The sequence below is a fragment of the Hylobates moloch genome, unplaced genomic scaffold, assembly GCF_009828535.3.
Source record: "Hylobates moloch isolate HMO894 unplaced genomic scaffold, HMol_V3 SCAFFOLD_4, whole genome shotgun sequence".
Taxonomy (NCBI): domain Eukaryota; kingdom Metazoa; phylum Chordata; class Mammalia; order Primates; family Hylobatidae; genus Hylobates; species Hylobates moloch.
The window spans coordinates 129,901,831-129,919,790 of record NW_026652279.1 but is presented as its reverse complement, the minus strand read 5'-3'; positions in this window follow the sequence as shown (position 1 = coordinate 129,919,790).

Sequence of the window (17,960 nt, the reverse complement as noted above, 5' to 3'; positions counted from 1 at the left end):
ATTAGGTATTCTTGGCACCTTTATTGAAAATCAATTGACCATACACGTGTGGATTTATTTCTAGGTTCTATATTCTTTTCCTTTGGTTGATTTTTTTTTTAATCTGTACCATGCTGTTCTAATTACTGCATGATTTGTGAGTAGATTCAGTTAGCATTCCTCAACATAAGAATAAACAATATGGCAGCCATGTGCAGTGGCTCACGCCTGTAATCCCAGCACTTTGGGAGGCCGAGGCGGGAGGATCACGAGGTCAGGAAATCGAGACCATCCTGGCTAACATGGTGAAATCCCGTCTCTACTAAAAATACAAAAAATTAGCTGGGCATGGTGGCGGGCGCCTGAAGTCCCAGCTACTCAGGAGGCTGAGGCAGGAGAATGGCGTGAACCCGGGAGGCGGAGCTTGCAGTGGGCCGAGATCGAGCCACTGCACTCCAGCCTGGCAGACAGAGCGAGACTCCGTCTCAAAATAAAAAAAAAAATAATAAAAAAAGAATAAACAGTATGGCTACATGACAAATTTGCAACTCCAGCACACCGAATATAGAGTGAAAATGAAAAACTGTTTAAGATAAGGAAACAAGAGGCAATACACCCTAAGAACAACAACAAGAAAAAGCAGTCCATTTTATCAGTTAGTAGGTCATAGTGAATGACAGTAGGTCATTTATGTTCTTCATAATCAAATGTCATCTTTCATCACACTGAGTGTTTATCTCTCATTTCTTAATTTCATTAAACATTATTTTTGAATTGGAAGACAAAATTGCATATGTTTATTGTGTACAGCATGATGTTTCCAAGTAGCTATGCATTATGGAATGGCTAAACCTAGTGAATTCACATATAAATTAGCTCACACAGTTTTTTTGTGGGAACAACTTAAAATTGTATTATTCTCAAGAATACAATATATTGTTATAACCATAGTCACTATGTTTTACGATTGATCTCTTGAACTGAACAGATTAACGCTTCCATGTTTATTAATACATTTTCCCCAATAGCCAAGATATGGAATGAATCTAAGTGTCCATCAGTGAATGAATGGATAAAGAAAATGTGATATGTATATACAATGGAGTACTTACTATTCAGCCTTAAAAAAATAAGGCAATTCTGTTGTGACAACATGGATGAAACTGTAGAACATTATGTTAGGTGAAATAAGTCAGGCACAGAAAGATAAATACTGCATGAACTCACCTATATATGGAATCTAAAAAAAAAAAAGTTGATCATATAGAACTAGCAAGTGGAATGGTGATTACTAGGGGATAGGGGAGTTAGGTGGTGGAATGGGAATTGTTGTCCTCATTTCTGGACAACTGAGAGATCCTCTGTGTTCATCACAGTTCTTGTCCATCTCTAAAAGGGAATTCCTTTTTTAGTGTTTGTGGAGAACTAGGTAAGTTATTGGTGTAAAAAGTAATCATAGACTAGACTACCAGACTTGGGATTTTCTTACATAATACCCACCCCATAAAACACAATAAACCTCAATTTGATTTGATTTCTAGGTTCTATCTTTGATAGTAGAAAATGCCAGAAATTTTTTCAAGTCCTTTGAATATGAAGATTATTCCTGCTATTTTTGTATCTCTGCCTTTCTTGCAGCACCCAGTTTCACAGATTCTCTCTTGTAAGCTGTTTCATATAAATGTAAGTCAATAATTTGGTGGGAAGAATTTATATTTCTTGTGTGAAAGCTCTGTATTTATAGTTGGCATTTTATAGTAGAAGAAAGTACTGCATGTCTTGGGTAGGGGTATATGGAAAGAAACAATAGGGAGGAACTTGGTGTTTCAGACGTTGTCTATTTTTTTGGTTCCTTCAAAGTCTCATTTTTATCTTCATTTGTTAGTTCTATTTCTGTACCTAATACTTTTAATCTCCATAGAACAGAAGACTCCAAAACAAGCCTTTGAAATGAAATAAAGTCCTTGACTGTGGTCGCTGAATGGGTTTGGATCACTGGTCTCAAGCAGAGTATCTCACTCCACCAACTCAAACTGTCTTACCTTTTCTGTAAGACAATGCTGAGGATTGTAAGGTTGCCTAAATACTCCATATTTTATCATATTTCAACGTGGGTTTTAAATTGCTAGCTGGGTAGACAGCTAAGTCCAGAGATGGAGTAGGTAATGACTTAACTAGAGGCTTTTCTTTTACATACAAAAATCGGCTTCTTAGCCAGAAATACGAGATTGTCACTGCTCTCTTCCTCAGATGCCAGAACCATATTTCTAATCTTTCACTTGAAACAAAACTTGTAAATGTACCACTTTTCTGTTAGTCAATATTCCTGGAGTAGCAAGTGAAAAGAAAGAGAATTCAAGCTACCTTATGACAGGATATACTGTCCCCTAAATTGTAAGAAGTCCATGACTGGTTTTAGGCATGACAAGGTTCAAGGATTCAAGATATGGCAACTGGGTTTGTAACTTTTTCTCTCTCAGCCTCCTTGCTTAGTTCTTTCTAAATTTCTACTTCTCCTCCTGCACACAGTTTCTCTCCATGTATTAAGGAAGCTGGCCTTTGCTAGTCCTTAACTGGGTAGAGTTCCCCAAATAATGAGATTATTGGACATTCCAAAGTATGTATTCACTATAAGTACTTAATGGAATGAACTGAAAGACCACAATAAAATTTTCATAATACAAATTCTCATATTGCACAATGAGTTTCTTCTGTACACCACATTTTTTTCTTTTTTTCTTTTTTTTTTTTTTTTTGAGGCGGAGTCTTGCTCTGCCGCCCAGGCTGGAGTGCAGTGGCGCGATCTCGGCTCACTGCAAGCTCCGCCTCCCGGGTTCACGCCATTCTCCTGCCTCAGCCTCTCCGAGTAGCTGGGACTACAGGCGCCCACCACCACGCCCGGCTGATTTTTTTATATTTTTAGTAGAGACAGGGTTTCACCGTGGTCTGGATCTCCTGACCTCGTGATCCGCCCGCCTCGGCCTCCCAAAGTGCTGGGATTACAAGCGTGAGCCACCGCGCCCGGCCCATTTTTTTCTTTGTATAATGAATGCTACCTAGAAATCTTTTACATAGCAGATATTTAAAAATAAATTAAATACTTTAAGTGACTGGAGGTTTTTGCTAAGTAGATAATTAGGGCATACTTACTAATAAATTACATTTTTGAGCAGTAAATAAATCTCCAAATTAATTTTTCTAAGTTAATAAAAACAAAGTATAAAATGGTATTTTAAACCATCTTATACTATGGGTATTTTATCAAATTATACCTTCATCAAATAGGTAAAGCATTATATACTATAGGTATTTTTTTCAAATACTAGATATATGCATTTTTCAAACTCCCCCAAATTATGGCAAGTAAAATTAGGAGGAGAAAAAAAGCACTTCAAGTATTTATTGATAGAGAACATTAACATAAGCACTTTATGCTTGAAAACAGGCCCTTAAAACTATCTTGAAGATAAACTTATATTAAGAAATTGCATTAATGTTGGCTTTTTGAATGTTGTATTTCTGATTTCAGTTAGAATAGACCAAAAAATCCACAGTATTCAGTTTCAACACATACTTACCACATGGAAAAATTGTTAAATATTCTCAATAGTCACAAGTTGTTTACAGAAATCATTATTTTCTAAATATGGCAAATGATTTTTCTCAATGTTAGAGCATCCACATATGACTATAGTCTTAGGAATGACTATATAGAGAAAGAGTGGTCATTTCGCAAAATGTCCCTACAGAATAGATACCCCGGCATTTACAGCTGAATCCAAATGTTCAACAGATGGCAAGCAGAATATGTTGCAGCTGGAGCTAAAATATACTTTTTAGAGGAAAAATGTATATGTTGGAGAGAAAGTGATAACGCAAAAGAATATTAACAAGATACCTTGAAACAATAGTGAAAAAAGGTCAGTCTAAGTCATATTATTAAAGTTTCATGCTGAGAAAAAATAATGGGACTCTGCTGGACTAATTTCAGCTTTAATTTATGACATGACCTTTGGGCCAAAATATGACATTATAATAAAGATGTGTCTTTATTGTAAGCTAGATTTAGCTCTGTAGTAACAGTAACTTGTTTCATAATAAATCTGCAAGAATATTTTACTTTAATTTATGCATTGATAAAAACCCAAGCCATGAAGACATACTATTTCCATTCATCTATTCTGTAATACTGCTGCATGTAAAATTAGATTCATATTTTTTGGGAAAAAATGATTTGCTACAAATTTTAAATACTTCAGCAACTCACAAATATTACCAGAGCTTATGCAAATTATTTGCTGAAGATTAGCACTCTATTCTCATATTTATGTTATGACTTTCGTTGCCTACAAGGGATTTCTTGAATATGATTTTTATATTCTTATTCTCCCAGTGTTCATACCAACATTTTTGTTGTTAAATTTTCCAAGTAATAAACTTACCTCTACTTTATCAAAAGAATAAGTCAACATCTTTAATATAACCACTACCATAGCAAGTCAAACTTGTAACACAATTATGATGGCCAACATGATTAGGAGCCAAATGGTAAACTGTGTAAAGTAGTTTCCAAATTTTACCAATCTATGAGGACTTCATCTCCTTATCTTTACTTTGAATTGTTTATTAATATATGCATACTAACATTGTTAAAATCGTGCCTTCAAGTTGAACATAATCAAAGCTAATATAACAATTTTTGGTTAATAGACCATATTAAAGGAAGTCAGGAATAAAATTGACCTATTCAGTTCTAGACTCCATTTTCCTGAAAATCCATAGATATGTGTGTAGCAAAGTAAGACAGTTATGGGGTTACAATGACCAAAGCAAAACTTTATAACAATTGTGATGTTAAGTTACAGTTAAGCGAATAATTGAAGTAAATTTTTTCATTATATTCAGCATGGTACAAACTAGTAACACTTTTGTTAAGTTGAATTTAATCCATTCAGCCTCCTAATACCTCAACGTCTTCAGGCATGACATACCATCATTTCAACTGTACTCTAGTGATCACAGAGGCAAACTCTGGCACAGTGTGGGAGAGGACTACACAAAGGTATGAAAAACAGGAAGTGAGGCCTCTAGGCCTCTTACCAGCGTGGGAACATTCCTAGTGTTTCTCCTTACTTTCCCTAGGTGAACTATTATTACTATTTTGTAGTGTATTCTTTAGCGTAATTACTTGGCCAATGGAAGGATTTCTCATTTCACTACCCCATTAAACATATAATAATTGTTGTTAGTTTTAAATAATGTGGTGTTTTATATTTAACATCCCTTACTACAAAAAGTCAAACAGTCTGGAATTTCCATGTTGCTTTGTTATTTTTGATTTTTTTTCATTTTAAGCCTTATCCTGCTGCCAACATTCTAACTTCCCACTTAACCAAGTATATTGAATTTGAGGGGTATTGTGTGTTGGTTGTTGTTGTTGTTGTTGTTTTCTGAAAAGCAGCCAAGAAAGTTACATTAAGGGGTACAGTAAAGATATGGCCATAAGTTATTTACTCGCTTTTGTGCATTCAAGGAGGTCATTTTTCTTCATTTATGTGACAAAACCTGGGGTACCAGGAAAGGAACAAAATTGTTTCAACTGCATTTTGATATTGTGCATTAGAGTTTTATCCAAGCTTTAAATATAAAATCTGTAACCATTTCTGTAAATAGCCAAATAGTAAATATTTAGGACTTTGCAGGCCTAGCCGTCTCTATCATAGTTATTCAACCCTGCTATGCAGCAAAAATCAGCCACACCAAAACAGTGAAGGTGACTATGTTCTAATACAACTTATTTTAAAAAAATACAGACAGTGAGAAGGACTTGACCTGTGGGCCATAGTTTGCCAACCCTGCTTTAGATGCTAAAACTTTCACTCACAACTTACTAATTACATCACTGGCCATATTCTTGATTTAAAATGTACTAAATATTTTCATTTCATTTTGTTTTGTTTCCATGAGTAAGGCAAAGAAATTTGTGGAAAAACGAAATCATACATTTACTTTTTTATTTCTTCTTTTACAGAGAGCCTTTAGAGCGAACTAGGAACTGTAGGTAGTGGGGGGTTTCAAGAGTTAAAACACAATGAAGAACAAGTTTCTGCTCTCAAATAGCATTACTTTTCCTTCCTTCCTTCCTTCCTTCCTTCTTTCCTTCCTTCCTTCCTTCCTTCCTTCCTTCCTTCCTTCCTTTGTTTCTTCGTTCCTTCCTTCCTTCCTTTTTCTCTTTCTTTTCTCTTTCTTTCTTTCGTCTTTCTTTCTCTCCTTCCTTCCTTCTTTCTTCTTTTTCTTTTTTTCTTTCTTTTTTCTTTTAGGCAAACTCTCAGGATCTTGCTCTTTGCCCACACTGGAATGCAGTGGCATGATCATGGTTCATTGCAGCCCTTACCACTCAGGTTCAACAGATCCTTCCTATCTCAGCTTCCCTAGTAGCTGGGACTAAAGGTGCATGCCACCATGTCAGACTAACTTTTGCATTTCTTAGAGAGGGGATTTCGCCATGTTGTTCAGGCTGGTCTCGAACTCCTGGACTCAAGTGATAGACCCACTTTAGTCTACCAAAGTGCTGGGATTACAAGCGTAAGCCACCATGCCTGGCCTAAAGTAGCATATTTTCTAACTTTTTTATGCCAGTAGTTATTCGGTGGAAAATCGTGAAGGGCTGAATCATTTACTACCAGTTCAATGTTAGAACTAAAATTGGTGTAAAGCTAATTATATTGCAGTTTACTAAGGATGCAGTATGGCTTTGTTGTTAAAAATATTCCCTATGAAGTATGACTTCCTGTATTAAAATCTTAGCTCTAACATTTGCTAGCTTGTTAAATTACATAAATTACCTAACTTCATGTGCTTCCATTTCTTTTCCTTAAATTAGAAAATTAGTAGTACCTATCACAGAATAGTGTTGTTTGGATTTAATAATAGATACATATACATTATTTAACTCATTTCCTGAAATTTAATAAGCACTAAATAATATAGCTATGATAATCTTAAAAATCTAAGACAATCAAAGCTTTAGTTCTTCAAACAATGGAATACATAAACTCAAAAATTTTTTACTGTGTAAATAAATACTAACCTTTCTAAATAACTATTCCCTGAAATATGGTTATTGAAGTCAGAATAGAAATAGACTGTATCTTTTTCAGCCAGACGTTAAGAGGATTCACAATAAGATATGATTCATTTATAGTTTGAAAAATCTAACAAAGTAGCTTTATGTTGATAATTATCTTGGGCATCTTTTATTGACTTTCACCAAAATCCAAATACAGATTACGTTATTTTATACATTAAATTTTGAAATAACATTTCCATGTACTAACATTGCACTGAGTTTGGACCTAGATTATAATATATGGGGATTATATTTCAGTTTGAAAAAAATAATGGCTAATCAGTCACTTACAAAGTATGCCCATGTCAGAAAGTCACACATAGTATACACACATGTGTAAAAACACACAAGAAAAGTACCTGGCAGGTGGACAAATACAAACTTTCCCTCTTCTTGCTACAGAAAAGAAAAAACTTATGCCATTTTGAGAGACAGCTGTATATTTACATGAGATTTTGGATTTTAAGTTGATGCTATAATGGGTTAATACATTTTGGGAATACTGGAATAAGGTGAATAATGCATTTTACACAAAAAAGGGCTAGAGGGCAGACAATTAGAGACTGAAATGTATCTCCAAAATATGTTGAAGTCCTAAACTCCAGTACAAATAAGTGTGATTTTATTTGGAAATAGGGTCTTTTGCAGATATAATCATGTTAAGATAACATTATGCCAGGTTAGGGTGGGCCCTGATCCAATATATCTGGTGTTTTACCAATAAAAGAGCAAGATGTATGGAGAGAAAGAAGACCATGTGACATAGAGGAAAAGATTGGAGTTAATGATGCCACAGGCTAAGGAAAACCAAGGATTGCCAGTAACCACCAGAGGCGAGGAAAAGGAGTCTCTGGAACAGATTCTGCCTCCAAGTGCCCGTGAAGGCGCAGACCCTCTGACATTTTGATTTCAGACTTTTGGACTCTAGAATTCTGATACAATGCATTTTATGTTGTTTTAAGATGTCAAATTAGTAGTACTGTTTTTTTTTTATGTCAGCCTTAGGAAACTAATAAAAGTGCACAAACCTTTTTTTCGTGTGTGTGAACATGAACCTTCTCGGGACAATCTCCCATCAAGAACTAAGTTTTGAAAAGCATAAAGTCACAATTAGCCCCTGGAATGAAGAATCCAAAAAGTACTAGCCCTTTACTATAAAAATAATCCCAATATTTTTTATTTCCAAATATTTTAGCATATAGTATTATTAAAAGTAAATAATTTAGCAACAATATTACATATTCTAATTATAAATACCAGTAAAAATTATATAACTTACCACTTAAATAATAAAAATATCAACAATGGTTCTGCCAAAATTTTAATTTACTTTAGATTCTGTTAATGGCGATAGATTAAAACTAAGTGGCCAACATAGGAAATACCAGAAAAGAATTATTCTATCAGTATAGAGTTTCTTCAGAACTTATTTGAGCTATGTAATTATGTCTATGCTAAGATGCCATATGCATTAAATTAAATACATGTTAATGGTCTATTTTCTTTAATTTATTAGGAGAGTCTATGATTCAGAGGCTTCCAGTTTAGGATCATAATTGCCCCAGGGACTAACTTTCAATAACGATCTAATTTTTCAATGAGAAGAGAATCAATAAATCAATTGGACTTCTATAACATTGTAGGGGACACAAAAGTGGTGACAAACAAAGTACTGTCTGTGCATTCGGGCAATATGCAATGCAACAGATGGTAACATACTTTAGTGGTAAGTGTATAGTCTTTATAATATAAAAGATCTGGGTCAATACCATCACTACCATTTACTTGCTATGAAAGTCTTCTAAAATTCTCATGGCATGGTTTCACCAACAAAACAAAGAAGATTTTGATATAAGTAGTTCTCACCATTATCTCAAGAACCAAAATATGTAAGATAAAGAATGAAGATGCTTAGTGACAAAATATAAATGCTTTATAACTGAGCTCTAAGTTTGTATACTATTCTTCCTTTTCACCTGAAATTTATGAGAACTTAGTAAATCAAACTACATGTTTATATGCTTCTCATGTTACACGATATGATATAAAAAATTATTTATCTATTATTATACCTGCTTTCAAAACCTTAATCCATCAACAGTACCATGAATGCATAAACGATAGTGTATTCATTGAATGTAACACCAGTTGACATTTAGATGAGAAGCAAAAACTACAAGCCAACATATATATATATATATATATATATAAATTTATAAACATTATGTTCAGTAAAAGAAGTGACACAAGTGAGTATATACTAAATGATCCCATTTATACAAATATAAATTATTTATATATAATATAAAGGTCAAAACTATATAAAACTAACCTATTACATTAAAAGTCAAGATAGTGGTTGCTTTGTGGGCATTAAAGGGATTTTAGGGTTCTGGTCATTTTCGTTTCTTTTTTTTTTTTTTTTTCACTCCAAGAAGTGAAAGTCATCTTTGTTAAAGTATTCAAATATACAATATACAGAATATTAAAATGGCAAACTGAGGTTGGGAATTAATGCATGAGATGTGCCTATAACATAAATAGTTTAAGAAATATGTATATAATATTTCTATATAAATGAACGTCATCCTTCATTTAATAAGGCTATTGTTGCTCAAAATGTTTCTAGAACTGCCTTTAGAGCTTATAATAAATGTCCTTTTGAATAGCCTCAGTGGTGGGAGATACTTTTCTTTCAGTGTTTTGCAATAGTCAGTAAAATATTTTTTGTCCACACCTTCTGAATAGAGGTGAGTGGCCAGGCTGGGTTGGAAGAAGATGCACAACTAAAGGAATTAGAGTAACTTTCTCACATAACCAGTAACTGGCTCAGATGGCAGTCACGTCACAGAACAAAATTTAAAGTTGCAAGCCTAACCTTGGAAATAAAAGTAATTAATCAAATTGTCTTTAACATGACTTCAAATATTTCTTTCTAGTATATTTGTGAAAACACTAATTTCACAAGGTAGCCTCTATTTAATTTTCTTTGGTAAAGCAGTCACCAAGCATTTGCTTTTTGAAGAAGCTGCATCAAAATTGTAATTCAAATGGATTTTATAAAACTGCTGTCGTACAATGCAAAACATTATCTCTGTTACTCCACTCAAAGTGGACAGGATTTAAGCATTGTGCTTCCAACGTGTTGGTATTTTTGCAACACCACACTGAAAGATGATTTTCCTCTTCTGAACAAGAATAGGATCTACCTGATCAAGTACCACCACAACAGTGGTGGTATTATCTGATGAAAACCTATTCCTAAAGATTTGGGTCCACATTTTCATTTCTTGATCTGAATACTATTTACACAGTGATTGATTGCTCTCATTACTCTGTGAAAATTAATTGAACTATACACTTAATATTTGAGCACATTGTTTTTTGTATCTTAAGCTTTAATAAGAAGCTGACATGGAACATGAACTCTATAATTTTGTAGTATTTTTAGAAAATAAACAGCTGAGTAAATAGTAAAAAAGAATGCTATAAAAAGATGTGTTAAGTACATTTCAACGTGGTGTTAATTGAAATACTTCAAAAGCATGTGAGTCAAACTGTATTATAATGTATGAAATATAAATGAGCCCAAGCATTTTAGAATGACCAGTTAATGCCATCTAACTTACTATATATTTCACTTATTTTATTGTTTGTATCCTCACTTTTTCAATAGTATGTGTTCACCACGTCACTTTTGTTCAATCTCATGTATAGAATATCTAGAAAGGTGACTTGCAAATAATAGTCACCTAAAAAGGATCTTTGAATGAATGGATATATCATGTAATAGAAAGAGAACACGTTTGGACTTAGACAAAACTGAGCTTCAGATTCGGTGCAACCAGGTATTAGCTGATCTTGGATAGGTAACTATTCCCTTTTGAGACTAATTTTCTTTATATGCCAAATAGAAATAACAATACTTGACTTTAAGCATTACTATGAGAATTCAATGAAATACTGCTTAGCTACATACTTGGAATATAGGTTTGCTAATTCCTTCTTTTGTACTCATTATCACTAGCAAATTGATTATCATACAAAATTTACAACATTATTATAAGTAGTACATTTTTTGTATTATAATAAATGATGAACTAATACTAATTACTTTCCACAGTTATAATTCACTCTGATTTGCTGAGCTGTGGCTTGCATCAATGATGCAGCATCTTGAAGTTCAGTAATACTTACCACAATTGCCTTCATAAAGACTGTAATACACAAATAATACACACATTCACCAGTTTATATTTATGTTTGGAAAATTTCCTCTACGATTTACTGAGATATGCTTTGCATCAGTGATTCAGCATCTTGAAGGTCAGTAATTCTTACCACAATTGCTTTCAAGAAGAATATAACACAAAAATAATATAACACAAAAATAATACATATATTCAACAGAATTGATATTTATGTTTGGAAAATTTCCAAATGGAAACAATTGCTGTAACATTTAAGTTTATTAATGAAATAAATTTACTTTTAATAACTCCAGGGGAATTTTAAGCCACTGTGCAATAATAACTATTCTTCTATTCAGTCCCCCAGACAGAATATAGTATTTTGGTTTATCTAAAATAACTTTGAAGAATACAGGAGTCTACGATATTCAGGGTGAAGGTAATAGTGGACTAAAAAATGTAAAGCATCACACCGGGTCCAGGTTTAAAACTGTAACAGAGAAATCTAATTTATTCTAGAAATTTTAAAAAATTAAAAGGAAAGAATTTTGATACGCTAAAGATAAAAATGATTCATCCATGTGTTGTGCAAAGCATACACTTAAATCTAACTTGTTGGAGATCTATCACAAATGTATTTTAGCCCATGAGAAGCATATGACTCATTGTTTTTATTGAGGAAAAGACAAAGGATATGAAATTATATCACTATTGTGATATAATACTTTGTGTTTCTGAATACCAGGACTAGAAAGATACAGTAACATTGTATTAGTTAAGTAGGACTGCCATAAGAGTTTAAGTACCCCAGGCTGGATAGCTTAAACAAAGATTTATTACCTCACAGTTCTAGAGGCTAAAAGTCCAAGATCAAGGTGTCAGCAAAGTTTGTTTCTTTTTCTTGTGAGGCCTTTTCCCTTGACTTACAGATAACCACCTTCTCACTGTGCCTTCATATCATCTTTCTTCTGTATGTGTTTATGTCTTAAATTTTCCTTATAAGGACACTAGTCATGTTGAACTGGGGCCCAATCCAATTGACTTCATTTAACCTAAGTTACCTCTTTAAAGTTCCTATCTCAAACAAAGTCACATTCTGCTGTACTGGGGGTTAGGACTTTAACAATTGGAGGGACAACTGGTTCAACTCATAACAAACACTATTCTCTTGTTTGTTATTTCACCTTGGATCTTAGTAGTTCACTGTTTACATGGAAGCACTGAAGTGATGGAGATATTGTGATTCATTACTATGGAAGAAGTGTGCCAATATAATAGCATTTGCATTAGTAAACTCACTTTAATGAAAGCAATCAATTGGTATATTCTGCTATTACCTTCCAAAGGTTAAATAAAACCATCATAACCCCATGATCTCCACATGTTTTATAATCTTTGTTCATAATTTTAGAGGAATCATTATCTTGTGAATACATTTTGAGTTAAAAAAAAGTTTGGATTAAATATTTTTATGTTCTATTTTGCTTCATTAAATTCAAATAAAAATAAATTTAAGATATTTTTAAATAGCATGCATACTACCCCTTTGAAAGCATTTCTATCTACACGTATCAACTCTTTACTGAAAATTTGCATTTTTAATTATCTAAGTTATTATTCCATTAATGATGATTAATCTTTTAGTTAATGGTAATATTTTAGTTTATATTGTTTATTTTTATGACTTGTTTTTGAAACCTACATTATTTTATCAGATTCAATCTACAGTCTAATCATTCTAAAATGAAAAAGATGTAGGTAGGAATTTTAAAATTTTAATAAGGTGACTTTCATGCATACAATTGTAATTTTTTAAAATCTGATAATTCCATGAGTGATCATATCTCTAGTTGTTTATTTTTTTCTTTCAAATTGTATGTTAGGTTTGGGGGTATATGTGAAGGTTTGTTACTGTGCCATGGACTCCCTTATCAAAAAATCTTCAGGTGATTTCCTTGAAAATAGTGACATATCTTATTAAACAAATTATTCTTCCAAAGACTACAGGAATTATTTCTGTCACATATTGTATAGTTTCTTATAAAACATTTCTAGCACCATCACAAATGTACTCAAATTCGTCCAGGGTACAAGAAACAATAAGCCTAAGTGAGTCACAATAATGACAGAAAAAGTAAATATTTTAATAACTGCAGTGTCCGTGAAACTGAATGGACTCCACCTTTCTTAGAATTTCCTAAGTAATTCTTGACTTTTTCAGGAATTGTTCCTTTCTGCTCATCAACTAATCATCTTCCTAGTTAGTTTAAGGAGATTCATTTATACCTTTCCTGCTGCAGTCTGTTGAGATGATTCATCCTACCCGATAATTCTGTGCTGAAGCCTCCATTCTTGCCAAAATATGCTAAAGTCACCTATCAGCAGCAGGGACGTTGCTATAAAACCATCAAAGCATGATGCCCTTCAATGTTTTTTTTTTTTTTGCTTCAGTTGCAGGTTGACTCACTCCATGCTCATAAAATGTGTAATGTTCCTCATCCAATACCCTCACTCCTAGAGAAATTCTAAAAGGGAAGATACCTTTCTTCCTGACCCGCTTCTACTGCATTGTTTAAAAAGCAGAGCTTCTTGTGCCACCGTTGCCTATGGAAATTTAGTAAAGCAGTCCTTTTAGTATCCATTTGCTATTCCTTCTTGTCCCCAGTGCCCTGGAGTCATATGTGAATTCCATAACACGGGGCTGGGTATTTCTAAGTGGGAGTCCCCATCCTGATCTCAATCACTCTAAGTGACAAGCATCTGCCATATTGCTATTGGACAAAATGTATGTTATTGAATCCCTCTTTCCTTATTTTGAGTTGTCTTTCAGGTATCTCTTAAGTCATAGCACTTACAGAATTGATTTTGCAATTAAATGTTGATAAATTGAATTATCTCAATGATCTGCTCAGAGTTACCATTTGCTTTCGTTTTTTTCTTGACTCTAATTTTTTGAGAACCTTTATGATCTATTTTCATGTGTGTAGGTGATAAACGTATCCCTTGATGTAAGTGTTCTGGGTTGCAATCTTAATCATATCATTATGAGATCAATATATTGGTAAGTTTTTTAATGTATCTATTCCTTAGTTACCTCACCTGTAAATGGAATATGAAAAATAGTGCTGGCTTAATTATAGTAAGTATGATTATGAATAGGATAGTAGTAGAATATTTTAAGGCAATGGCTGGTATATAATAAACACTCAAAAATACTACGTGATACTGTAAGTTATTTTAGGATTAGTCAATTTGGTTGCCCTCCTCTGGCTAATGTCATTCTTCCCTTATACTATTAATAATTAATAGTTAACTCCCAATAACTATTAACACTATCCTCAGTTTTATTTAAGTCTCTCCAAACAGAAGAAACTTAGACATTTATGCTAAAATAATTAAAAATCAAGTCATCTACAACACTTGAGTTTAAGTCGCCACTGCCACAAGATGAACGGTATTTGAACAATTTATGAATATACAGCTAAATTAGTTGATGAAAGGGATAAGAATTCTTAGTTTCCAAGTCCACCATTTGCTTCTTTTGCATGTTATTCTGGTGATGGAAAGATCACAGCTTGATGGGAAGATCAGTCTTTCCTGGGTGTCAGATTTTATGCTTCATTATAAATTTTTTGGTGCTTTTATAGAAAGTTTTAGCTTATCATCTGAATACTCATTTTCAGTTTAATGTTCTTAAAAACTACTGCTCAAGTCAAAGAAGGAAAGGGGGAAAGTCAAAATCTTTTTGTAGTGAGAAAAGATATATAATGATAGGGCAAAATATTTTCTCTATTTTTATATGAAGACTTTTTCTATAGTAAAATGATGAGAATCTAAACCATAAAACATTTCATTACGGGCTTTTGATGTGTACAACATAATTGTGCTTGCTTTTCATTCTGATTAAATTTTTCCTCCTCCACTCATATGGCTTAGTTACATCAATACTAGTATATTGCAAATTTGTGTACTATCACAATGAATTTCTCACCCTTAGAAACTTCTGACAAAAACGAGAGAACTTTTATCTCACAACATCTTTGTACCAAAATATACTTACTTTCTTGAGGCTTTTGCCTTATCCTTATTAACTAAAATATTCCTGATATGTGCACTAAAGAGAAGCAGATTTTGTCGACATTCGATTATCCATGATCTCATTTGACTAAATACCTACAATGTATTTTCCAGTAACCTATTTATTTTCCAAATGGTGTGTCATTTAAACTTTAACTTTTAAATAAAAGTATCTTCTCTCCAACCTTTTAAAATCAACTTTCTATTTTTGAATGCTTTTACATTTATAGGTTAATAGATTTATATATTAATCAGATCAGATTAGCTAGCTTTATGCCAAATGTAAAAGAGGTATACGGGACATTCTTCCAGTTCTTGGAAATATGTCACTGTCATTAAAATATATAACATGAAGGACAAGCCTGCATTGTTAAAATGGTTATTGATTGAATTTCATAGAATCCTGTTTTTATGTTGCTTAGTTGTAATATCTGTGAATATTATATAATCTTGATCCTCAAAACATATGGAAATAATATTCTTCTGTGAAAATAATATCCTGATCCCAATATCTATACTGAATTAATAAAAAATGTCAGGGAGCATGTTACTACAAAATAAAAGAAAGCCTGCTGTCAAAATATGCTACTAAGACATAAATGACCAGATCATTTTGAAAACCTAACAAAATAACAGTTGCTGTTTAGCAACAACAGAATTTAATTGCATTATATCTTCATATTTAATTGCACAGACTTCATTCGAAAGAGGTGCATTTAAATTCACATACTTTACTTTCATTCACAATACTGTTTATCTTAATTTACCAGTGATGTTTACTGATATGCTTCAGTTATAACAGAAGGTCAAATTGTCCTCCTCAGGGCATTTCAATCTCTGGCAACAATTTTTATTTGCTGATCATAAATGTACCTTAGATTTCTGCATTGTTATTTTATGTAATAATGTCAAGGACAAACATTGTGAAGCATGTCTAATAATATTGAGATCCATTTTCTTCCCTCTACAATTCAGCACCCCATTAAATTGAAAGATAACAGAGCAACTCTTTAGCTTCCTTGGTATAGGGTGTACTAGATTTTCTTCAAAAAGTTTTGGTTTTGTTTTCTAATTTTTCTCAATTCTTTTAAGTTGGAGAACATCTGTGCCCAACTTAAAATGACATATTAGAGAAGGTTCTGGTAGAAGAAAAAAATTCTACCACATCTTCTATGCTATTTTTATTATTACTTCTACTGAAATGATAAAAAAGCATGATAAAGCTGAATGTAAATAATGCAAGAATAAAAGTTGTAGTAAGTTAGAATAGTTAACCTATATCCTATACTCTTGTTGAACATATTCCTTACTATGTAAACTGTTTTTGAAAACTCACTTAGAAAATGTACAATAAGAGCTACCCCTCTGTGCTTAAGGCAAATATGCTCACTACTGTGCTTCTTTGTAACAGATCAGTAAACTATAATCTTCCTGATGAAAAAACCTACGCATTTGCCTGCCCATCTTTGCACCCCATAACAGTCCATCAAAAGTATTTCTTCAATGGATAGGTTAATGGTTACACCAATATAGAATCTTTTAGGAGAATATTTCAATTTCTCATATGTTTTTTATTCTATATGAAGTACGTTTTTAATTAATATTAACCATTTTCTTTCATTTTCCTTGTAAACATGGTCCTCCGACCTAATATTACCATTTAACTTTATTTTTGCTGTTTATTTTGCTTTACAAATTTGTTAAACTTTAAAACATTCAACTCTTTTAGATTTTTATATTTTTAATTTCATAAAAACTTATTTTCCCACATTCCACTTTTAAAATACACAATACTTTTTAATGCATTTTCAAATATTAGTGTTTTATTTGGAATTAGAGGTAAGAATTCAGTGTGAAATTCCCTCAGTTTGAATCTTGGCTCCACTACATACCATGGGGTCTAATTTAAGTTATTCAACCTGTCTACTCCTCAGTTTCCTTAAACATTAAAGAAGGATGATAACAATTTTATAAGTTGTCATGAAGAATAAATCAGCTAATATATGAGGGAACATTGAAGAAAGTCTTGTGTATAGTGATCATTCAATAAATGCCAAATATTATTTTCAGGTTTACATTTGTTATTATTTGATTTATTTTGTTTAATTTTTTAATTTTTATGGGTACATAGGTGTTTAGATTTACAGGGTGCATGAGATATTTTGATAAAGAAATACAATGCATAATTATCACATTAGGGCAAATGGAGTGTTTATCCCTTCAAGGATGTATTATTTCTAAGTACAATATGCAGAAGAGCTCTATGAGTATGTGGATGTCTTAATTGGCTGTCAATTCCTTTCACAAATTTGTTTGATTACTCATCATTTTACCAAATATTTAAAAGGTCTTTCTTAGTGTAAAACCTGAAATCTCATCTATAGATGTTCCTATTTGTACAATCTTGATTTTATCCCATTGATCTATGTGTTTGTTGATATGTCATTTATGTATAGTTTTAATTTTTCCAGGAATATTGAATCTGACACCTAGATGTGCAAGTCATTAGTCATTCCCAAATCTACTTCTTCCTCTTACTCTGTTATCAAATTATATTAATTTTTTAACAATTCTCCTCTAGATAA